Here is a 24,581-nt window from a genome sequence, read left to right as displayed (position 1 = left end):
GTAGCTGCCTGGGCAGGACGGGACAGGTAGCGGATGTAAAAATGTGCATGACTGCATTTCACAACCTGACCGCCTATTTCCCTCACTCTCCCAGAAACACTGTTGAAATTTCAGCCTCTTTTTATAGACATTAAGCTTTCCCTCAGTACCCTTTCCACATGCTAGCCATGCTTCTTCTCATGGTTGGGTTTCCTAATGGCAGATTAAGTTGTATTCTTTTGCTACAGACATACTTTGTTGGCATATTAAACCTAGAACTCCTCTTAATGTTCCAGAAGATATGTCTGGCTAATGTTTTTCTTGAAACACGTGGCTCTTTGGGTTGGTTTTGTTTTCCATTTTTGAAAAAGTCTCCAGGGGGAGGATACAGTTTTCTTTCTGTTTTATTTTACTATAGGAGTAGCCAGTGGTGTGAATGGGGTAATAATACCAGCCAGTTGACGTGCAGCCTCAGGATGGGGAGTGAGAGGGGTGGGGACCATGGCAAATGGACAGCACGCACTTTGTAAAATGGGCCAGCGGCCCCTGTCCTTCCAACAACAGGCGTGTGCCCCTCGGCACCAGTTGACTTGTCCTCTGAGGAGTCAGGTACAGGTGTGTGTCCTGCGGTTTTTTCAAAGCAAAAATTCTGATTATTATACATGGAATTTTCCTGAATTTTATATGTTGGCAACTAAATTTAAATAAATAGCAATGGTAACAACACTGAATATTCTCCATAGATCAGACTAAACAAAAACAAAAACAAAACAGAATAAAAACTAGATCACATGCACAAAAAGGTTTAAGACTTTGGGGCAAATGGCCCTGAAATTCCTTTTTCCCTGGAACTTTGTTACAACATGCATTTATATACCCCTTGCTACATCCTAAGCACATACTTTAAGGCACTTGCATGTCCTAGCACATTTAATCTTCCCAACAACTTTAAGAAGTCCATGCTATTATTATCTTTGTTTTACTTCATTTATTATTTAATATCAATTATTTATTTTTAATTAAGTTTTAAAATATTAATTCTGCTTTAGTTAACATACAGTGTTATATTGGTTTCAGATGTACAATATAGTAGTTCAACAATTCTATACATAAATCAGTGCTCATCATGGTCAGTGTACCACTAGTCCCCTTCACATATTTCACCCACCCCCCACCCACCTCCCCTCTGCTAACCATCAATTTGGTCTCTATAGCTAAGAGTCTGTTTCTTGGTTTGTCTGTCTGCCTGCTGTCTCTCTCTCTCTTTTCCTTTGCTTATTTGTTTTGTTTCTTAAATTCCACATATGAGTGAAATCATATGGTATTTGTCTGGCTTATTTTGCTTAGCACAATACTTTCTAGCTCCATCCATGTTGTTGCAAATGACAAGGTTTCATTCGTTTTTTTTTTAAAGTTTATTTATTTAATTGAGAGAGAGAGAGAGAGAGAAGGAAGGAGAGAGGGAGAGAGAAGAGAGAATCCCAAGGAGGCTCTGTACTCTCAGCTCAGAGCCTGATGTGGGGATCAGACCCATGAGTCATGAGATCATGACCTGAGCCAAAATCAAGAGTTGGACACTTCACTGACGGAGCCACCCAGGTGCCCCAGATTCCATTCTTTTTTATGGTTCAGCAATATTCCATTGGTGTATATACATCACATCTTCTTTGTCCATTCATCTATTGATGGACTCGAGCTGCGTCCGTAATTTGGCTAAATAAGACTGCAATAAATGTAAGGGTGCATGCATACCTTTCAACTAGTGTTTTTGTATTCTTTGGATAATGACTTATTAGTCCAATTACTGTATTGGAAGGTTGTTCTATTTTTAATATTTTGAAGGAACTCCATACTGTTTGCCATGGGCTGCACTGGTTTGCAATCCCACCAACCTTGTGCAAGGATTCCTTTTTCTCCATATCCTTGCCAACACTTGCTGTTTCTTGTGTTTTTGATTTTAGTCATTCTTACAGGTGTGAGGTGATATTTAATTGTAGTTTTGATTTGTGTTTCCCTGATAATGAGTGATGTTGAACATCTTTCTCATGTGTCTATTGGCTATCTGTATGTCTTCTTTGGAAAAATGTCTTTTCATGTCTTCTGCCCATTTTTAAATGGATTATTTGTGTTTTGGATATTGAGTTGTATGAGTTCTTTATATATTTTGAATACTAATTCTTCTCTTTATGAACAGACTATTTTTAGAGAGAGAGAGAGAGAGAGAAAGAGGGAGAGAGTATGTGTGATGACAGAGGGGGAGGGAGGGAGAGAATCTTAAGCAGGCTCCACTATAAATGTGGAACCTAACACGGGGCTCCATCTCACAGCCATAAGATCATGACCTGAACTGAAATCAAGAGTCAGAAGCTTAACCAAATGGGTCACCCAGATGCCCCATGGATTCTAACTCTTAATTGGATATGTTATTTGCAAATATCTTCTCCTATTCAATACATTGTCTTTCAGTTTCATTGATTGTTTCCTTTGCTGTGCAGAAGATTTTTATTTTGATGTAGTCCAAATAGTTTAGTTTTGCTTTTATTTTTTTTGCCTCAGGAGACATATCTAGAAAAATGTTTCTGTGGTCTATGTCAGAGAAATTGTTGTTTGTGCTCTCGTTTAGTATTTTTATAGTTAGAGGTCTCACATTTAGATCTTTAATTCATTTTGAGTTTATTTTTGTGTATGGTGTAAGAAAGCAGTCCAGTTTCATTCTTTTGCATATAGATATCCAGTTTTCCCAATATGATTTGTTGAAGAGACTTTTTCCCATTACATATTCTTGCCTCTTTTGTCGAAGATGAATTGACCATATACTCATTGGTATGTTTCTGAGTTTTCTTTCATGTTCTGTTGAACTATATGTCTGTTTTTGTGTCAGTACCGTACTGTTTTGAATACTCCGGTTTCATGGTATAACTTGAAACCTGAAATTGTGATACCTCCAGCTTTGTTTTTCTTTTCCAAGATTGTTTCGGGGGCACCTGGGTGGCTCAGTCGGTTAGGTGTCTGACTTTTGATCTTGGCTCAGGTTATGATCTCATGGTTCATGAGTTTGAGCCCTGTGTTGGGCCCCATGCTGACAGTGTGGAGCCTACTTGGGATTTTCTCTCCCTCTCTCTCGGCCCCTTCCCCACTTGTGCTTGCACTCTCTTAAAATTAATAAATAAACTTAAAAAAAAAGGGAAAGATTCTTTTGGCTATTCAGGGTCTTTTGTGTTTCCATACAAGTTTTGGAATTATGTTTTCTAGTTCTGTGAAAAGTGCTATTGGTATTTGGATAGAGATTATATTAAATCTGTATATTGCTTTAGATAGTGTGAGTATTCTAATAATATTTGTTCTTTCAGTCTATTGGCGTGGAATAAACTTCCATTTGTATTGTCTTCTATTTCTTTCATCAATGTTTTATAGTTTTTAGAGTATGAGTCTATCAAATCCTTGGTTGGGTTTATCCCTAAGTATTTTATTATTTGTAGACTCTTGTTTGTTAGGAGTTTTTTGATTACTGATTCAATTTCATTACTAGTAATCAGTGTACTCAATTTTTTTATTTCTTCCTGGTTCAGTTTTGGGAGGTTATGTGTTTCTAGGCATTTATCCATTTCTTCTAGGTTGCCCAATTAGTTGGCATGTAATTTTTTATAATATTTTCCTAAATCCTTTGTATTTCTTCAGTGTTGGTTATTTCTCTTCTTTCATTTCTGATTTTGTTGATTTGAATCCTCTCTTTTTTTTTTTGATGACTCTTGCTAAAGGTTTTTCAATTTTGTTGATCTTTCAAAGAACCAGATCCTGGTTTCATTGATCTGTTCTATTGATTTTTTTAATTTTTATTTCATTTGTTTCTCCTCTAATCTTTATTATTTCCTTCCTTTTTTTGATTTTGGCTTTGTTTGTTCTTCTTTTCCTAGCTTCTTTGAGTGTAAAGTTAGGTTGTTTATTTTACATTTTTCTTGCTCCTTGAGGTAGAACTGTATCCCTCTTAAGGGGCACCTGAGTGGCTCAGTTGGTTAAGCATCCAACTTCAGCTCAGGTCATGATCTCACAATTTGTGGGTTCGAGACCCACTTTGGGTTCTGTGCTGATAGCTCAGAGCCTGGAGCCTGTTTCAGATTCTGTGTCTCCCTCTCTCTCTGCCCCTCCCTTGTTTACACACTGTCTCTCTCTGTCTCAAAAATAAATAAACATAAAAAAAAAACCTTCCCGCTTAGAACAGCCTTTGCTACATCCCAAATATTTAAAACTGTTATGTTTTCATTTTTATTTGTCTCCATGTATTTTTTTATTTCCTCTTTTATTTCTTGATTAACCCAGTCATTATTTAGTAGCATGTTATTTGACCTTCATGTTTCTGTGTTCTTTCCAGACTTTTTTGTGTGTGGTTAATTTCTAGTTTCATAGCATTATGTTCAGAAAACATGCATGGAATGACTTTTCTCTTTTTAAATATGTTGATACATGTTTTTTGGTCTAATATGTGATTTATTCTGGATAATGTTCCATAGGTTCTTGAAACAATGTGTATCCTACTGTTTAAAAATTTTTTTTAATGTTTTTTTATTTTTGAGAAAGAGATAGACAGAGTGTGAGCAGGGGAGGGGCAGAGAAAGAGAGGGAGACACAGAATCTGAAACAGGCTGTAGGCTCTGAGCTGTCAGCACAGAGCCCGATGTAGGACTCAAACTCATGAACTGTAAGACCTGAGTCAAAGTCAGATGCTTAACCAACTGAGCCATGAAGGCAACTGTATTCTGCTATTTTAGGATGGAATGTTCTGAATATATCTGTTAAATGCATCTGGTCCAGTGTGTCATTCAAGGCCACAGTTTCCTGTTTGTTTGGGTTTTTTTGGATGATCTATCCACTGATATAAGTGCCATGTTAATGTCCCCTACGATTATTGTATTACCATCAATTACTTTTTTTATGTTTGTTATTAACTGCTTTAAGTGTTTGGGTGCTTCCATTGTTGAGTGCCTAAATATTTATAATCATTATGTCTTCTTGTTGGATTGTCCCCTTACTGATTATGTAGTGTCCTTTGTCTCTTGCTATGGTCTTTGTTTTAAAATCTATTTTGTCCAGTATAAATATTGCTACCTGGCTTTCTTTTCACTTCCATTTGTATAATAAATGCTCTTCCATCCCTTCACTTTGAATCTGCATGTGTCTTTAGGACTGAGATGACTCTTTGGTAGGTAGCATATATGTGGGTCTTGATTTTTTTTTATGCATTCTTTTATCCTATGCCTTTTGATTGGAGCATTTAGTTCATTTATATTCAAAGTAATTATTGATAGGTATGCATTTCCATTTTGTTACTTGTTTTATGCTTATTTTGTAGTTTCTTTTTTTCTGTTCTTTTGCTCTCTTATGTTTAATTGGCTTTCTTTTGTGATATGCTTGGATATTTTCTTTTTTTTTGCATATCTATTATTGGTTTTTGATTTGTGATTACCATTTGGTTTTTATGTAACATCTTCTGTATATAGCAGTCTGTATTAAGTTGATGGTCATGTAAGTTTGAACCCATCTGTTACTCCTCCCCACAGTTTAGGTATATAGTGTCATACTTTATATCCTTATATTATGAGAGTCTCTTGACTTATTACTACATATACATGTATTTTTGCTACTTTAGTGCTTCCTACTTTATTTACATCTGTTTATAGTCTTTCTTTTCCACTCAGTGTCCCCTTTAGCATTTCTTGTAATAAGGCTGGGCTAGTGCTCTTGAATTCCTTTAAATTTTATGTGTCTGTGAAACTCTATCTCTCTTTCTATTCTGAGTGATAGACTTGCTGGAAAAGAGTATTCTTGGTTGCAGATTTTTGTTTTTCAGCACTTTGAATATATTATGCCACTCCCTTCTGGCCTGCAAAGTTTCTGCTAAAAAATCAGTCTATGTCCTTATGGAGTTTCCTTTGTATGTAACTGCTTTCTTTTTTCTAGCTGCTTTTCAAATTCTCTCCTTATCACTACAATTTGGCATCTTAATTACTAGGTATTTTGGTGTGGACTTTCTTGGGTTGATTTTGTTGGGGGAACCCTGTGCCTTCTTGATCTGGATTTCTGTTTTCTTCCCAAGATTCTAGAAGTTTTCAGCTATTATTTCTTAAAAGAAATTTTCTGCCCCCTTTTTTTCTCTTCTTCTTATGGGATCCCTATGATGTGAATACTATTATACGTGAGAGTGGGGCACTTGGGTGGCTCATTTGGTTAAGCATTTTCGGCCCAGGTCTTGATTTCATGGTTCCTGGAGTTGAGCCCTGTCTTGGGCTCTGCGCTGACAGCTCAGAACCTGGAGCCTGCCTCAGATCCTGTGTCTCCCTCTCTCTCCCCTTCCCCGCTTGCACTCTGTCTCTCTCTGTCCCTCAAAAATGATTAAACATTTTTTAAAAATGTATTATATTTGATGATGTTGCTAATTTCCCTGAGTCTATTCTCATTTTGCATAATTTTTTTATCCTACCTGCTCAGCTTGTTTACTTTCCATGACTTTGTCCTTCAGGTCACTGATTGATTCTTCTTCTTCATCTACTCTATTATTTATTCCACCTAGTGTATTTTTAATTTCATTTATTGTGTTCTTCATCTCTGATTGGTTCTTTTTTATCTCTTTATTAAGGGGCTCACTGGTGTCCTTTTTCCCTTCAAGTTTAGTGAGTATCTTTTTAATCATTACTTAAAATTTTCTGTGAGGCCTATTACTTATCTCCATTTCACTCAGGTCTCTTGCTGTGGTCTTGCCTCTTCTTTCATTTGGGACATAGTCCTCTGTGTCCCAATTTTGTCTAACTCTCTGTGTCTATGTATGTGTTTGTGTTTCAGGCAAGAGAGCTACATCTCCTGCACTTGAAAATAATGGTCTTTGAGGAAGAGGTCCTATAGTGCCCTGCAGTGCAGTGTTCCCTGTTCACCAGAACCTGGTGCCTCAGGAGTATCTGCTTTGCATGATGTGTGCACCCTGCTGTTGCCACTGAGCTGCCTTTTCCTTCAGTCCTGTTGTCTGCAATGGGTCCCTTTGCCTGTGGTGAACAGTGTTTGGTTCTTGTGTTGTTAGTGGGCCAGTTAGTGGACACTTTCAGCTTGAGTCGATTCTGAAATGGAGCATGGGACTGCAGGGTCTTCTCCCTGCCTGGCCCCTGAGTAGCTTTCCTTGGTGGGTGGGGCCTACAGTCGGATCAGTTTTCTGCACCCAGTCTACTGCTGGTTCTTCCATCTGGCTGGTTTGTGTGGTTGTGGTTAACTTTTCCTTTCTCCAGGGAAAGAGTCACTTTGGAGTGGCACTGGCCACTGTGGGGGCTGTTTGCGCACTGCCAGGCATGCAGCACTGCCCTGTATAAACTCTGGCCAAAAGCCTGTTAGAGGGGACAGTATTCAGGAAGCATAGTGGCACAGGGGTGCTGTGGTATGAACAAGGTTTGTGAACTGCCATTCCTGGTTCCTTTGCAGGAGCCTGGACTGAGGCGCCATCTGGAGGGATGGGTCTGGGGAAGCACAGCACAGGGCGTGATGCTGGGGGGTTGGGGTGGTGGTGGTGCTAGCTAGCTTTGGGTGCATTGGTTGCTCTGCAAGAGGGGCCCTGCGTCACCAGGACAGGTGTCTAAAGGGGTGGATTGGCAGAAGCACAGTGGAGGTGGGGGTGGGGGGCACAGCAGCACTAGAAACGTAGTGAGTCCTGCAAGTGGCAGGGTGTTTATGCCAGGGGTGGGGGAGGGAAATGGTGCCTGCCAGCTCCTCTGTTCCTAGAGAAGTTCCCCAGTGATTTCTGTCCTGCCAGGACACTGAGATTCTTAAATGACTCCCTCTCATATGCCCCAGGCACCTTTCAGACTGCTGCTTCTATGCTGAATCTCCATGGGCTATTTGTTGTGCTGTCTCTTTAAGGGCAAAGATTCAGTTTTCTCTCCCCTTTCCAGCCCTCCCAGAGCTGAGCCTGCTGAATTTTTTAAATTCCAGATTTTAAGTCCTGCTGGTTGTAAGAATTCATGAAATTCAGCCCCTCTGGTTTTCAAAGCCAAATGCTATGGAGATTCCTCTTGTCTTCCCTGCACAGGCTCCCCAGTGTGGAAACTGTTTCTTTCCCTCCCCATGCCTGCAGCACCCTCCCTCCTGTGGGCAGTCCTCTGATGCCCTTTAGTTCCTGACTACATCTTTGCCCCTCCTGTTCTCTTTAATGTGGCCACTTCTCTACATGTAGTTGTGGGGTTTATTCTGCAAGTCTGTGGGTCATTTTCTGGGTTATTTACACTGATGAGAGTGTTACCTAGTTGTGTCCATGGGAAGAGGTGAACCTAGGGTATTCCACCATCTTCCCCGATTGTCCTTATTTCATTTATTTTTATCTTTCATTTCATTTCATTGAGTCACTTGCCTAATGTCACAGAGCAAATAAGCTGTAAAGCCAGAATTCAACACTGGCTGTCTAACACCATAGCCCAGAAATCTCTCTTTATTCAGGTAAAATTATATTTCTTATATTTAAAAAATACCTTTTTGCAGGGGTGCCTGGGTGGCTCAGTTGGTTAAGCATCAGACTCTTGATTTTAGCTCAGGTGATTAACTCCTGGTTTTGTAGGTTCAAGACGCAATGGTCCAGAACCTGCTTGGGATTTTCTCTCTTCCCTGTTTCTCTGCCTCTCTCTCTGCTCCTTCCCTGCACATGCGCTCACGCTCGCTCGCGCTCTCTCTCTCTCTCTGTCTCTCTCTCTCTCTCTCCCTGTCTCTCTCTCTCTCTCAAAATAAACTTAAAAAATGCCTCTTTAACAAACATTCGTTTATTTTGTCAACAAACTTTGTTGTTGACAATATGCATATTTATTTGGATTTGTATGAAATTAGGAGTTTAGGCTATTTTGTATGTAAAGGGAAAGACGAGTTTATCAGGTGACCAAATATTGATGTGGGTTAGGTCAACACACTGCCTGCATTAATAAGATTGATGAGAATGAGATGCTAGTTAGGATCAGTTTCTTCTAATCAAATCTAATATGTAAATAAGTAGCTGCCCTTTGATTGGCTACTGATGATTCTCAGAGGAAGTGATTAATGTTTTGCTTTTCTGGCTGCCTCCACACCCAGAGAATGTTAATACAAATGGAAATTTGGTCATATATTTAAGCAACGTGTCACAGCAAAGAGATTTCCAGAGCTTTCTGGTTAAAGAGGTTTTTGAATGTATGTATGAGCAATATATGGGCTGACTTTTTATTTCAGCAAATATAAAGATGTATTATCCCTTGAGGTTTGTTATTAACCTCAGATTCACCTCCGTTAATATTTACTCCACAGGTCAATAAATCTTGATATTCACTTCAACAGAAGCCAATATCTTCAGATTATGAGTTATTAATCTTAGCCAAACTGAAAAATTTTGTGTATATTTTTCTTTTACTAGAGAAAATGAGGGCTTTTTTTCGTTTCCATTTTTTTCAGGCTTTCTTAAGGAAGAAAGTTAGTTTTTATCTGAACCTCCAAACTGTCTTTTCAGATTTAGTGTTTGGAGTGGAGGGTATGAATTGGTTAAAAAATAAAATTCAACTGAATAAAATGTAAAGATCTTATTAGCTTTATTCGACATTTTGCCACCTGGCAGATAGAAAGGATCTCCAAAAACATATACAAAATGGAATGCTTTTATAGGCAGAAAGAGGTGAGACAAAGAGTGGATTGTTTGTGGCAAGCTCACCTTCATTTTGGGGAAGTTGGGGGGTGTCTCGGGCAGATTATCTCACCAGGGCTGACCAGGTAATTCCAGATAACATTCCTGGGAGAGGCTCAAACTACAATTAGGTTAGATAGTCTTGGTTTGCTGACTTAGGTCTTAGCACAAGTGACTCCATTTTGAGTTTATTATTTCTTTTTTAAATTTTTTTTAACAAGTCTTAATACAAGTTTTAGAAACCCTCTATCCTACTGAAAGAATTGCAAGGAGGTGGGGATTAAACAAATCTTATTTTAAATCCACCTGTGAAATATTCTGATTTTAAGGGGAACTAAGAAAAGATTATAGCCAAATTGCTGCTGCCCCTTTTTGTGTTATTTACTGACATTTCTTGATGTGAGTCATGACAAATGTGATGCATTTCTAGGTCCTGGCAGCAAAATGCTATATGGTAGAGAAGAACAGCTGTAAGTGGCCCAACTCAGGATAATGAAAAGACACAGGTGAGTGCATTTGCTTTCCAACAGTGTAAATGGTGCAATTAAAGTGTGCAATAGAAGCAATTAGCTTGCTGTTTCAAAGGAATGCTTCTAGTCCTACTCTGGTAATCTATAGACTCATGCCTATAATCATAAAGAAATTCAAGACAAAAAGAGATGACAAAATAATAGAAGAAGTTAGACGTCATCTTACCTTATGGTTGGTGGATGCTGCTCATGAGAATGGAGATATGTCGGATTTGGAAATAACTGTGTAGAGGGTGAGAAAAATGTCTTTCCAAATGTTGATAAAGCGAAAATTTAAAAATACTTTATAATCTGTTTAGTGGAGAAGGGCAGGGGCCCAAGGAGAAAATGAGGGGAGTTGATAAATGTGGTGGGAACTCTGGTCAGACAGACAAAGCCTGTGGGACCCTGTTTCTCAAAGTGTCGTCCTGGAACTAACAGCATTCACATCACCCAGGGACTGATTAGAAATGCAAATTATCAACCTCATCCCACAGCTATTGCATCAGAAACTCTGGAAGTGGGGTCCAGCAATTTATAGTTTAAGGAACTCTCTAGATGATTGTGAAACACCTCAAGTTTGGAAACCATGGTGCTAGGGCACAGAGTTTTTAACCTTTATCTGTACATTGCAATTCTTTGGAGAGTTTCAGAAATAATGATATGCCTGAGTTTTACCTCTGGAGGTTCTGATTTAATTACTCTGGGGTATGGCCTGGACATCAGGATGTTTTGCAGCTTCATAGATGATTTTAATGGGTAGCCAGGGTTGAGAATTACTCTAGGGCAAGTTCTCATCCTAAATTACTTTTTTCAAATCTAATTCTTTCCTTTTATATCAAATATAATGCTTCCTTTACTCTCCTGAAACAAAATTTATATGAATATTATTGCTCATGCACATATTTTTAACGGAAATATAAAGGAGGAAGAACAGAAAAGTAATTTATGATAATATGCATTTCAAACATTTTAATTTGTGGGTCTGACCACACATACAGTGAAACAGGCAGATGCTTGCATTGAGTTATCATCATCATGACAGCTGAAAATGCAGATTGAGCCCGGTGTGTTGAATTGGTAACTCTAACACCACGGATGACATTACTGCGAGTGATATAATTTGCTGAAAAGAACAGATCTTGGTAAGATTTCTAAAAAAAATAATGAACAGTTTTCCATTTCACTGAGCCCTGGTTCAAAGCATATACTTAAAGGGGCAGTGACTTATTGTAGTGGATGCCATGGCTCCCCACAAATATCCCCCCACCCTCCAGATCAGAAGCACATACATGCTCAGCTGCTGGGAATGCTGATGACGTGGCCCTCAGCTGATAGATCTCTTTGGGACTTTCCCTCAGCTGAAGAGAACCATCTTGCCCAAGATCTCCCCAACATAGTGTGTCCTTCTCCGACACAGACTTCATCCAAAGGCTGGTCAAAGCTGGGTTTTGAGTGAAATGGTTCTCCTCCCTGATTTCAGGACAACTCTGAAGGGCCATCTCCATTCTGGATCTCCCTTTTGGGTTGACCGAGACCTTTGCTATGACTGCATTATAGCCCAACTTCTTTCTCTGTCCAGCCCTGCTCTCCTTGACCTTTCAGGACTGATGGTTCTGAGAATACTCTCAGATAAACCTCCTGCTGAAGGTATCCATCTTAGAGCTTGCTGCCACTGCAACCAACCAGTAATACTGTTTTAGTGACAACCTGACTCCTTTAGTAGTCAGCTGAGTTACAGTTGCCTAAAAAGATTCTTGTTAAGTGCCTGAGTCCACCTCCAACAGGTCCAGGGCTCCCTGAAAGATGGACGGTGTTGGCAAAAGAGAGAGAGAGAGAGAGCCTCGGCTTCTTTCTGCTCACCAGGCAGGCATCTCTGCACTGACTGGAGAGTCAGCTTTATTTATTGAAAAAAAATGTATGAGGTACAACTTGCCTTAGACAATGATTTCTGATGACAAATTCTTTGGTGTGTAAAAATTTCCCAGAACATAGATTGGTAGAAGACTCATGCATAATCTTTATCAATAGTGATTGATGTAGATGACTTAGATGCGTCATATCATATGGGGAAGGAAGGTGCCCTCAGTATTCAAATACAAGGCAATGTTTTTAGCATAGCAAAGGCAAGAATTTGTTCTTTGTTGTAAGATTTAATAGATGGAGGCAGAGATGAGAGGAAAGAAAGAGACCAAGTTATGGAGCCAAGAAAGCCTTTATTGAAATATGCGATTCCCAGGCGAGGTTCCATGACTCCAGGAATGGGGAGTCAAGGAAGTCGCACCTGGTATGGGAGGGGCGAGGTATTTTATGGATGAAAGACTTCTGGGTTTGATCTTGGGAGGGCAGATTACCAAATAAGGGCATTTCAGGGACGTGGCAGGATGGGATAAGTTGCTTCCTCTGTCAGGGTGATGGGAAGTTGGAGCTTCATGATTGGCTGTTTTCAAACTGGTGCAGGACAGTCAAGTCTGCAGGTGGGGGGTGGGGGTGTCGGTGCACAGAGTTCTCTGACCCACAGCAAAATGGCCGCTCGGTCGCCACCTTAAGGTAACTCTTACATTTGTGAGCAGGGGTCAATAGCCTGTTTTCTCAAGGGGAAGAAAAACAGGTTTCTCAGGAAATGTAATATTTGCTCCTATAATCACAAAAGAAGAAACTCCTATAATAAGTTTTTTCACAAGGTACAATTTGCATACTTCTAGCGTAAGAAGACAAGTCACTCTTGAGGCCAGTTGGCAGTGAGCCCTAGGGGTTGGTGCTCAAGCAAAAATAGCTGAGTAGGGGTAGACATTGGTCACCATCTGACAGCGGGAGGCCTTGCCTTGCAAATCCGCTTTACTTCAGAAATGGCTTCCTGGCTTCCTGCAGTTAAGTATTTTATCCCATCCGGAAAGGAGCTTCATTGAGATAGTTGGTGAAAACGCCAGGATTGCATTAGAGGGAGGGACTTCTGGGAGCATGAAGCAAGCTGGCAGAGGAGAAAGTGAAACTCAGGTGGCGAGTCCCAGAAATGGGACAAGCACTGGAGTTGCAAGTGTTCAGAACAAATCCCTGGAAATTGATCTGGTAGAGACTCCACTAAATTCAGAGACAAGGGCGGCCTCCAGCAAAAATGTAAATGAGGCAACATTTGTTTTGCTTTTCCCCAGTGCCTTTTTCTCTCCACGGAATCTGTAGCTATGAGAGCCCACTCTTTGGAAAAGATCTGAAAAGCTATTTACCTCTTAGTGTGACTCTAAGTCACCAGTTTTATTTTTTTTGCATTTTAAGCATTTTTATGGAAGAAAAGTTGTAGTCTTTCGTCAAAAGGAATTTCAAGAAACTCCCTCATTAGATTGAAGATAAGAGAAAATGAGACTCTTCTCTTCCCCCCCACTCAAAATCAGTTCTCACTGGAGAGTTTTTTAGGGTCAGAAAAGGGTGAGAATGGGGTCCCCATAGACATGAGCTTTTTGGAGATGGGTCGCTCATGAATTATATTTCTCATGCCCTTGGAATTTGATATATAGAGTTACAAAGCAAAGCTTCCTACTCTTGGTTTTAAAGATAGAGTAAATTCGGAAATCTTCCATAGTCCGGATATATTCTTGGGATAATGAGTTTGGTTTTTGAAAGGATACTATGAAAATGTGAGAAAACCTCAGTAAATTCTATTTATTTGTAAAGTCTTTAGCAGGTGATGCGGTCTTGGCCCAGTAATTTTGTGTCTTTGGACCTCAATTCCTTTTCCATGACATGGATTATTATTTAGATTGCTCTCATGAGATTCTTTCTCACCCTCTTCCTTAATTCCCTTAATGAAATAGAAGAAGAAATGTAAAAGTGAGAACAAAGAGGACAACTTTAAAAACTCTCTGTAATCCTTTTTAGCAGCCCTGGCATTCATTCTTTCATTCCCTGAACATTGACTGTCCACACTGCGCTACGTCTTGGCCTAGGATCAGAAGCAGAACAAATAAAGAGGTGCAAGCTTATGTCCTTGAGCCCTGCCAGGTAGCAGCATCCTCCTTGATCTCCTAACCCTTAGGGCGTGACTTTATTTACTGCTCACATTAGTTCTATCCTTGGCCATGAATTAACCATGACTTTGTGTCTTAAGTGCAGTGTGTGTGAAAGCCCTACGTTGTTGTTGACCAGGGTGTTGTTTGCATAATGTATTGACTGTGCATGTTTAAACAACACCTAGACGGATCATTAATACCAGGTACAGTTACTGAAATGAAGCTCCTGAGAATTTCTTCCTTTCGTAACCTGAATTCTTGCCAATTTTTGAGCCAATCCTGAAAGCAAATGGCTGGTGTTTTTTTTTACCTCTCTTTTTGAGTTCTTTCAACCATACAACTAGTTAGAAGTCATTCAGCTAGGCCTTCTGAGCCATGAATGTAATATAGTCCACTGAAATAAAGCGAAATCTGAGGAAAGTACCATCAATAGGAAACCACAATTTGCTGAGACAGAATGTTCTTTATCAGTAAAACAATTTAATATGGTTACTATTAAATGTCGTAGTTGTATGAAAAGTGCAAGGTGACTTGGTTAGTGGGCATAACTTGTGGTTATACACAGCGAAGTTTCCTTATTGGGGTCGTAGGGAATGTCATTTCTCTGGGCCTTAGCTTCCTTGTGTACAAAATGGTTTTGTTTGAGTTTAAAACAAATTAAAACAGAAATTGCTGCTGCTGTGTATAGAGCAACCTGTACTTACTGGGAGAGTGGATCTGGATTTGCAGTTTTCTCTAGAGTCCAGAACAAAGATCACCAAACTATGGCCCTTGAGTCAAATCTGAGTTGCCACCTTTTTTAATAAAGATTTTCAAAAACACAGCCACACCCATCTGGTGCTTTCATGGCACAAAGGCAGAGCTGAGTGGTTGCAACACAGACTGAATGTGAAAAATATTTACTATCTGGACCTTTCTAGAAAAAGTTTGCTGCCATAGGTGTAGAGTAATCACTGAAGTAGAAGTATATGCACCGTAAGGAAAAGGGAGGAGAATATTTAACCAGAACTTCCATGAATATTCATTTTTTAATCTCAACCTTTCTAATTTTTGTTTTTAATAGGTCTTATAATATACCTTTTATTTAAGCCTGGTGAATATGTATGTGATTTATGTCAATAAATACATATATGGAAGCAGATTCTCAAAAGATTTTACTAGTACAGTGGCCATGATCACACAGGTTCGGGGGTCAATGGTCAAGAGACATGGACATTTCAGAAACAATACATGACTATAACCTACCAAGTGATAGCAAACACACACTGTGACTTCAACAAGGGCCAGGCTACATAAGACACTTTCTGTCAGCAACGGCAATCACAGAGCTTGGGCAAGAAATCTGTGCTTTTGATTATTTGAAAATGAACATCTTCCCCTTATATTTTAGAACGGTACTTCTCAAACTGTCTTTGTGAAGCATCAGGTTTTTGTTGCTGTTGTTGTTAATTTCCCAACCACCATGAATCCATATGATTGTAAACACAGTAAAAATGGATTAGCAGAAAAATGAAAGGAAAATTTAAAAACACAATCTCCATATTTTATTATTCTATCTGAAAGATAAATAATTACTGTATCCAATTGTATAAGGGTGTCTAAATGTTGACTCTTAATGATCTCTTTGCAGATTAGTAACACAAATGCTTGCACACCATGACTGGTTTGACACAGTGCAAAGAGCAGCAGTGGTGGAGGGCACTCAAGGGCTTCTAGTAAAAGACTAGTTTCTGGGATTGCTTCTACATCATCACTTTTGGGGTGGTGGCTTCATTTAAATGGGTGTTTATGTCAGCCATCTATTAGTATATAAATATTTTTTAATGTTTTATTTATTTTTGAGAGAGAGAGAGAGAAAGAGAGAGAGAAGGCTTGAGCAGGGGGGGATCAGAGAGAGAGAGAGGGAGACACAGAATCTGAAGACAGGCTCCAGGCTCTGAGCTGTCAGCACAGAACCTGATGCGGGGCTTGAACCCATGAACCCTGAGATCATGACCTGAGCCAAAGCCAGATGCTCAACCAACTGAGCCACCCAGGTGCCCCAGTATATAAATATTTTTTAATGAAAACTAAAGTTCTGAAGTCCAGAGGATCAATTCAATTCAAATCATATTCTTAGCCTATTTATAAGGCAGTATGATGGCCCTATAATGAAGAGAAAGATGAAGGAGACTTTTCTTTGCCCTCGTGGACCTTAAGTCAAATAGGAGAGTGTTTTTCAACCTTTTGACAGAAATCCAGTGTTATAAATACTATTTATATCACAAGCCAATATGTGGACATACATATGAAACAAAAGTATCACAAAATAAATATTTGCCTCTATTATATATAATTAATTTGGCATCTTCTATTTTATTCTATTTCTGTTTTATTCTCTTTCTAAATTATTTCTCTTACACATTTTAAAAATTATGATGATGAAACACTAATGATTTCATGAGCCACTAATGGAGTGCTACCCAGAATTTGAAAACTCTGAAATAGAAGCAGGTGACAAGTATAAAGATACCTCTAGTTCAAGGAAAAATGTGCCATCAACATAAATTTAAACTGAAATCCTACAAAGTATTAAAGGAATTATTATGCTGCTTGGAACTTCAGGAGAAGGAGAACTTAATAGATGGGAGAGTCCGCCGAACTAGGGATATAAAGTCAAGTTCATGGTTGGAACTCAGCTGAAATTCATGTGACTATGTTTCATGCTTCTGTTCTGAAAACAAAAAGGGTCTTCAGGGGGAAATGTTTCTGGTTGGTTTGATGAGCTACTTTTACTTAAAATTCTTTGGCCAACAAATATGTGTTGAGGGTCTGCTGTGTGTCTGTTACCATTCTAGGATTGGCATACAGCCATGAACAAGGCAGATATAGATCTTTTTGTCCACACACAGCTGGCATTCTAAGTGGGGAGAAAGAATAAACATAGCAGATGAGTAAAGGTACTGAACACATTGTGAAAAAGAAAGGAAGGAAGGGAGGGCGAGAGGGAGGGAGGAAGAAAAGAAAGAAAGAAAGAAGGAAGGAAGGAAAAGAAGGAAGGGGAAAGAAAGAAAGAGAGAGATAAAGAAGAGGTAGAATAGAAGAAGAATCCAGTGTCAAGGTCAGGGAGTGGTTGAGGTATTAAATAGGGGAAGATCAGCCTCACTGAGGAGATAAGATTTCAACAAAGACTTAAAGGAGGTGAAGGAGATAAGGGGATAAGGAGGAAAGGGCATTTCAGGCTGGGGACTGAGTGGCACAAAGCCCCTCAGGCAGAAAAGCCTTGCCTGTTCCAGGAACAGCAGGCAGGCCCTGGGTGGCCCAGCCAAGTGACAAGGAAGAGAGGTAGGAGGTGAGGTCCCCAAAGCCTTAGAGATCAATGTGAAGCTTCTGGCCATTACTGTCAGACAAATGGGAAGCCACTGGAAGCTTTTGAGCAGAGGAAGATGATCTGAGCTATGTTTTTAAAAGTGTCACCTGGCTGTTTTGCTGAGTGACCTATAGGGGCCCCAGGTGGAAGGGAGTGGATATTACAATAGCCCAGGAGAAAGAAGGTGGTGGTTGGAGCCATAGCACAGTAATGGCGGACACAGTGAGAAGTAGCTGGATTATGAATATACCTTAAAGGTGGAACCCAGATTCAATCTGGCAGATTGAATATGAGCATGAGAAAATAAGAAAAGTTCCCAATCATCCTGTGGAAGGATTGGACGATTAGAAGAATGGAGTTGCTATCAACAGAGAGGGGATGTGCACGATGTACATATTTTAAGGATTCGGTGTTAGACATTTTGAGATTGCAGTATCTATTAGACTTCCAAGTGGAGGCCTTATATGAATTTGGAGTCCAGTTTGGGCTGGAAATCTAAGCTATAAGTGGAAATTTGGGATTTACATTTTCATATTTTTTGTCTCATTCCTCACGATCACTACTCTCATTGTTATTCTACTTAATAATAGAAGTGGAGAGAAGTGGAGGAGGAATCTTATTTTCTTTGACCCCAGCTTCCTAAAATTGGCAGTTTGATGTGAGAAGTAACGACAGTTTTGACAAGAGTTGCTTTTCTATAGAAGAACTGTCTTGATATTAGATCATTGGAAATGAGAATTATTGCATGGCCACACTTTATGCATCACTGTGCATAAAGTGACAGATGCACCACGGAAAACATTTGATAATTCAAAATTTATGTCATTCAAGACATCCTGGCCAAGAAGGGCAGATATTTTGGTTTACTAGCTGCAGTGGTGTCTCTGCGTGACAACAGTGTAAATATGTTTACAACTCATGTCCCTGTCTGTACAGAGGAAACTCTCCGGTGTGTCTCCTTTACTTGTACTCTCAGCATTTCTGACCCCAGCTGGGTGGGTTCCCCCTCCCCCACAGAGCAATTCTTGGCAACACCAGCCGGTATCCTACAAGTTAATTCCATTTTGACACTAGCTGGAGTTAGTGCAGCCCCACAGGTTAAGGGCTCAGCCCCACAAGGCCGTCCTTCCCCACCTCCAATGCCAGTAGTATGTGCCACCCCCCCGCCCCCGCCTTGTCACCTGTGCTTCTGACGGACTGACTGGCTGTATATTGGAGGTTCCTGCAACTCTCTCTTCAGGATCTGTCGTTTGCTAGAACAGGTCACAAAATTCAGGGAGACACATACTTACCTTTATTTGCTGGCTTGTTATATAATGAAGAAAATGATAAAGGGTACAAATGAACAACCACATGAAGAGATATATGGGCTGATGAGGTCTAGAAGGATCCCGAGCATAGTTCTTGTCCCTGTGCTGTTGGGCTGCACCAGTCAAGGCTAATCATGACTTAGTCTTTCTGGTAAACAGCCCCCATACAGGGTCTGCCAAGAGTTGCCTCCTTAGATCAAAAGACCTTGCTTTCACCCAGGAAATGATAATGGCTTTAGGAGCTCTGTGTCAGGGAATTGGGGTCAAAGACCAAATATTAGAACAAAGGAGGCTACTAATGCTCCTATCACTTAGGAAATTTACACGGGTTTTAGGAGCTCTGTGCCAAGAACCAGGGACAGAGACCAATGTATATATTTTCTATTATTTCACACTGTGTTTTGAAGTATCACATTTCCTTGCATTTTATATGAAGAAGTTAACCCTTTTAAAAATTCAAAATGCATTAAGATTTTCATAATATTTTTAAATTCAAATCTACATAGAATGAACTTGTTTCATAAGCATTAAGAAGAGATTTAACCCTATTTGTGGAGCAGACAATGCTTGTTATCCCATGATCTCTATTCTCTCTCTTTCTCTCTACATACTAGAAGCTCTGGCTTTTTAGCTTGGCATTTGATTGCCCAAAATAAGGATAATATTTCCCAGTCCACCTATGACATGCTAGAAATGACCACATGGCTGTTTTGGCAAATGGGATGTGAATGGAAATGATGTCTATGATTTTCGTATTAGGCTTATCTTTCTCTCCTCCTCCGTGGAAGGAGTTATGGGTTATGGCCATGGAAGTCAGCTATTTTGATCCATTTGGAAAAGGGAGATATGGGAAAGGTGAAGCAAGAAGCCAGAAAAAACCGAGGGCCCACAGTTATGGTCTACAGCAGGGCTGTCACGACCGCCAGTCACTGCCGACCTCCAATCTGCTGCACAGAAAGAGAATGACCTTCAATGGCTTTGTTTAAACTACTGTTATGTGGAGTCTTTGGAATATGCACTTTATATCCTAATTAATGAAAGTAAATGAAATATTCACTTCTCCAAGTTATGATAAGATACAGAGAGCATTTGTCTGGAGCAACAGGGCTTAGCAAAAAAGGCACGGACTTTGGTTTGGCATCAGACAGCCTGGATTTGAATTTCAGCCTTTCCTCCTACCAGCTGCATGACCTTGGCAAAGTTATTCACATTCTTTGATACTCAATATTTATCAATTGAACGACAGAAAACAAAACAGAGGTAAAATAACTCCTAGGCCACCATGGAATTAAATGGGGGTAATGCATATAAAGTCCTTCAACCAAACAGGCACGTAAGAAATATTAGGTATTTCCCTCATTTCCTCTTCCTTTACCAATAGGTCTAGCGAGTATTCCAAACTCAATGTGTCCAAACTGAGTTTCCCTCTCCCTCACAGATTTGTTCCACCCATAGGTTTCTTTTCTTTTCTTTTTATTTCATTTATTTATTTTGAGAGAGGGAGCGTGGATGAGTGTGAGCAGGGGAGGGGCAGAGAGAGAGGAAGAGAGAGCATCCCAAGCAGGGTCTGTGCTTTCAGCACAGAGCCTAACACAGGGCTTGATCTCAAATCCATGAGATCGTGACCTGAGTCAAAATCAAGAATCAGATGCTCAACTGACTTAGCCACCAGCTGCCCCGCTCCCATAGGTTTATTCATCTCACTTTAAGGTGATTCCATCATGTTTCCTCAAAGTCAAAAATCCTCAGCGTCATCCTATGTGACTCTCCCTTTCCAACAAACTACATGAATTTATCAGAAAATCTGGAGGATTCTATCTTCAAAGTAGATCTAGAATCTGCTTTCTCACAATTTCTACTGCAACCACCCTGGTCCGAGCCACCGACTACTCACTACAGCCCAACTACTAAGAATTTTACAGACATCAGCCTAGTAATAGGGGCTGTGTAGAAGTTTACCCATCAGATATTAAGGAATTTGTCAGATTAATCATGATTTTAGTTCAGTTGTCCCTACATATGTGTTTGAATGTCTGAGAATTATGCAGCATGGTTTTGCCTTATAATTCAATTTACGGCACTTTGCAAATGCTCTGTTTTGCTGAAACACGAGTGGACGCTAAGTGGGATGGATTTTTATTGCACTCTTGGCACACTCTGCACTTTGTAAATTAATTAGCCTTTTTCAGTTTTGTTTTTAAGAAGTAATTGTTTGCAGCTGTCTGCTGCAGTACTTATCTCCCTTCTAAAGGCTTCATTTTGATGCTTTTTATAATAAAATTGGCTAGGATGAGGGCAGATTCTGTATTCTGCCATTTATCCAACCTAAAGAGATTTCTAAAAGAATCAGAGTGAGACATTCTTTTGTGATCAGAATGGAACATTAGTTCCCACTCTCTTGTTTTATCCATTTCTTACTCCAGAGAGAGGAGCAATCCTGGCTAGGTCATATCACCTCTGGAGCCTCAACCATTGATCAAGCGAATTTAAACAGTGTCTTAAATAAATCACCAACGTTCTGCTTAGTTTCTTTGGCAAGAGTCAAATTCTAATGCAACTCATTAGGAATATCCTATAATTCACCTGATGCATCCAGTCGATGGACCCATCACTTCCAAGTTTTGTTAATTTTCAACTCCTCCTCATTGACTAGTTGTTTTCTCACTTAGGGTCCCACCAGGAAAGACGAATGTTTCTGTAACATTGATGAACTTGATTTCTAGGAAGGGACTTCTCAAAACATCAGGTCGTCTAATTATCCAGAAGAAAGAAAGATGACAGAAGACAGAGCGATGGTTACGTCAATTCTGAGGTGCCTCTGGGGAGGTGACAGCCATTCGGTAGCAAAATGGTAGCAAAGAGACACCACAACCATCTCCTCTAGACTCCTGAGAGATGAGAGCTTTAATTGCTTTTCTTGAAAATACTCTGCACACAATGTCAAATAATCTCTTGTTTCCTCTTAGAAATGCATCTTAAAAGAAAAGAACAATCAGATCATGTCAAAAGAACAGGGACCCTAGAATCAGATCCGGGTGCAAGTCTAGGTCTTGGGCAAAGTTCTATCACCTCTTGGAGTCTCAAATTTCTAATCTTTAACTTAGAACAATGGTAACCAATTCGATGTGACTTTCAGTATGAAGATGATGATATATATATAAAGTAGCTACAGCATAGTAGGTTAATGATGAGTGAATGTTAATGATCTCTTTTATAGGGGAGAATTTTTTAGGTGGAAGTTATCTTCCAGAAATATTGCAAGAGTGACCCTCCAGATTTGGGAAATACATCATACAATAAGAGTATATGAATCACTTACGTACAGTTTCAAAAACAGTGGCAAAATGAATCCATATAGAACACACTCTTGTGTCTGGCTTCTGTTGCTCAGCAGGGTTTTTGAGATCGATCTATACTGTTGCGCGTATCGAGGGTAGCACTCAATTCACCAGTCAAGCGCTTTGTGATGAAATATTTCAAGTATTTTTCAAGCTGTTCCTGGCACCATGTCTGCCAGTTTCCCGTCCGCCAAAGCATGTAACATGGTCATGTGCAAAATCCAAGTGCCTGAAATTCCAGTCTAGTGGCTGAAACAGGGAGGGAAGATAAAATGAATAGTTTTTAATCTACCTGTGTGGGGAAAAACAACTGCCTAAAAATCTCAAAACATCGCATTTAACAACTCGCCCTGGCTCAAACAGAAGGTAAGAGGCAGGACTTGCATTTCAGTCTGAATATTTCCATGACCTGTGCTCTTTCTACCACACCACTGAGGGCAACTCATTTTGAGATTGCAGAAGCGAAATAATGTGAAAGAAAAGACAGTTTAATAGGCCCTAGAAAAAAATTTAACAGCCTTGCCTGAAATCCCTAACCTTATTACTGGTGGCTGATGATAAAAGAAAGTTAAAAAGTGACAGAAGAAAAAAAATTTTTCCCCCACTCTTCCATTTCCTTCGCCAGTACAAAACAATCTACCAAGATAGCATGCTTTAAGATTTTGTTTAATTATCTAAGAGTTTGATGAGAGCGAGTGTGTTTCATAATTTATAAGCCAATTTTTGTTTAGCCAAATTAGGTCTTTAATTCTTGCATATTATAGCAACTATAAAATACAATTACATGTTACATAGGAAACAAACCCATAAAACAAAATGAACCAATCAATATAGCTCCATTCCCCCATAGAATTCTGTTTGGTATTTTAATGAGCCAGGCTCCAAAACTAAAAATCAATATCCATTATGATCCTTTTAGAAAGGAATAGTGGTCACATCTTGTTACAATGAGTATTAGCCACAGAAAGTTCCCTCTAGCCTGTTTCTCCAAGGCCTAGCAGCTGCCCATGGCAATAGCTTGGTTGATCTCATTATAGCGACATTTGCTACTACAAATAATTTAGCAGGTACACATTTATCTATGTCAAAATCTTTCACTTTGATAGAGAGGAAGGATGAAGTTGGTGAAAAGACAGGCTCAGCTCTCTGACTCACAAAATTGGGGCCTCTCCAGAGTGTGGGGTGGGGGTTAACTTGAATCCTTAGGCTCAAATGTTAACAGTGACTCTGGAATGGTGAACTTGGAGAACCAGGGTATTCTACAAGGAAAACACAACAGCAAAGGTTCAGGTAGCAAAAATCAGGGGTAGGAAATTCTCTGGTGATCCTTCTATTTGAGGGAAAGACAAGCAGGGAGAAAGGGAAAGAGGGGGAAGAGAAGAAAAGGAGGGAGGAAGGAAGTGAGGCAAGAAGGAAGAGAGGGAGGAAGGGAGGATGAAGAGAAGGCAAAGAGAGAACCTATAATTTGCATTTGTTTCCTAGAGGAAATGTGACTGAAGGGTTAAGGATCTGGTCAGTGCACCTGAACTTATCAGGGCTTTGGAAAATAAAATCTAGTTCCCCATTCATCACTTGCTAAGTGCTCAGGCTCTAGAACTTTGTGCGGCAATGGAAGTATTCCCTTTGTACTGTCCAACGTGGTGGCCACCAATCACCCACAGCTTTCAAGCACCTGAAATGCAACTGGTGCAACCAAGGAACTGAATTTGAATTTCACTTATTTTCAATGAATTTCAGTAAAAAGAGCCCCACATAGCTAGTGGCTACCCTATCAGACAATACAACACAAGGCTATATTAAGGCTTTGTGTGAGTTAACTCCTTTAATCCTTACAAGAACTATGGCCATGTCCGTTTTGTAGATGGGGGAGTGAGACACAGAGAGGTTAGCAACTTGCTCAAAGTCCTATCGCTAGTTCGCATCAGAGCAGGGATCACAGCAATTATGCTTTGTACCAATCTTCAGTCCCAAATGAAGCAGATTTTATAGGATGAGACACTGCTTTCTTTTATGATGACAAAAATGGAGCCAACAGACATGCACAAGATCTTCAGAATTCACATGCAAAGGGTCAGGGAGGCCCCAGGTGACCATCCACAGAAAGTTCTTTGGAAGCCTTACCTGCCACTGGCTTCTTTATGATCATAAGTGGCCACTTTGAATAGATTGGGTGCAGCCTTTCCCCAGTGGGTTTATTGGAATACCAGTATTGCAAGAATAAAAATACGGTGATGGAGGAATGGGGAATGTGTGATTAAAAACAGAGAAAAACTACTCTCTTTGAGGCATGTAGTGCAAGAAGGCATCTTAAGGCTCTGATTCCAAACTTACTTTTTGCCTTTATCTAGTATTTCCCGCATGTATTTGACCATGAAAACATTTTGGAGGTTGGCAGGTAATACAGTGATAGGCCAAACATACATTG

At 39.8% G+C, this 24,581-nt stretch overlaps 1 protein-coding gene across 1 annotated transcript in view; it reads left to right on the top strand.

Moving 5' to 3' along the window:
- Window positions 1-24,581, top strand: part of GADL1 (glutamate decarboxylase like 1) — a 276,305-nt gene that overhangs the window by 29,082 nt on the left and 222,642 nt on the right. The window contains exon 3 of the mRNA XM_029940382.1: window positions 10,077-10,152. The gene's annotated coding sequence lies outside the window, so the exon portion shown is untranslated. The remainder of the gene's footprint in view (window positions 1-10,076; window positions 10,153-24,581) is intronic.

This window comes from Suricata suricatta, chromosome 5, assembly GCF_006229205.1.
Source record: "Suricata suricatta isolate VVHF042 chromosome 5, meerkat_22Aug2017_6uvM2_HiC, whole genome shotgun sequence".
Classification (NCBI taxonomy): domain Eukaryota; kingdom Metazoa; phylum Chordata; class Mammalia; order Carnivora; family Herpestidae; genus Suricata; species Suricata suricatta.
Note: the sequence above shows the minus strand (reverse complement) of the source record. Positions and strands in the feature narration are given on the sequence as shown.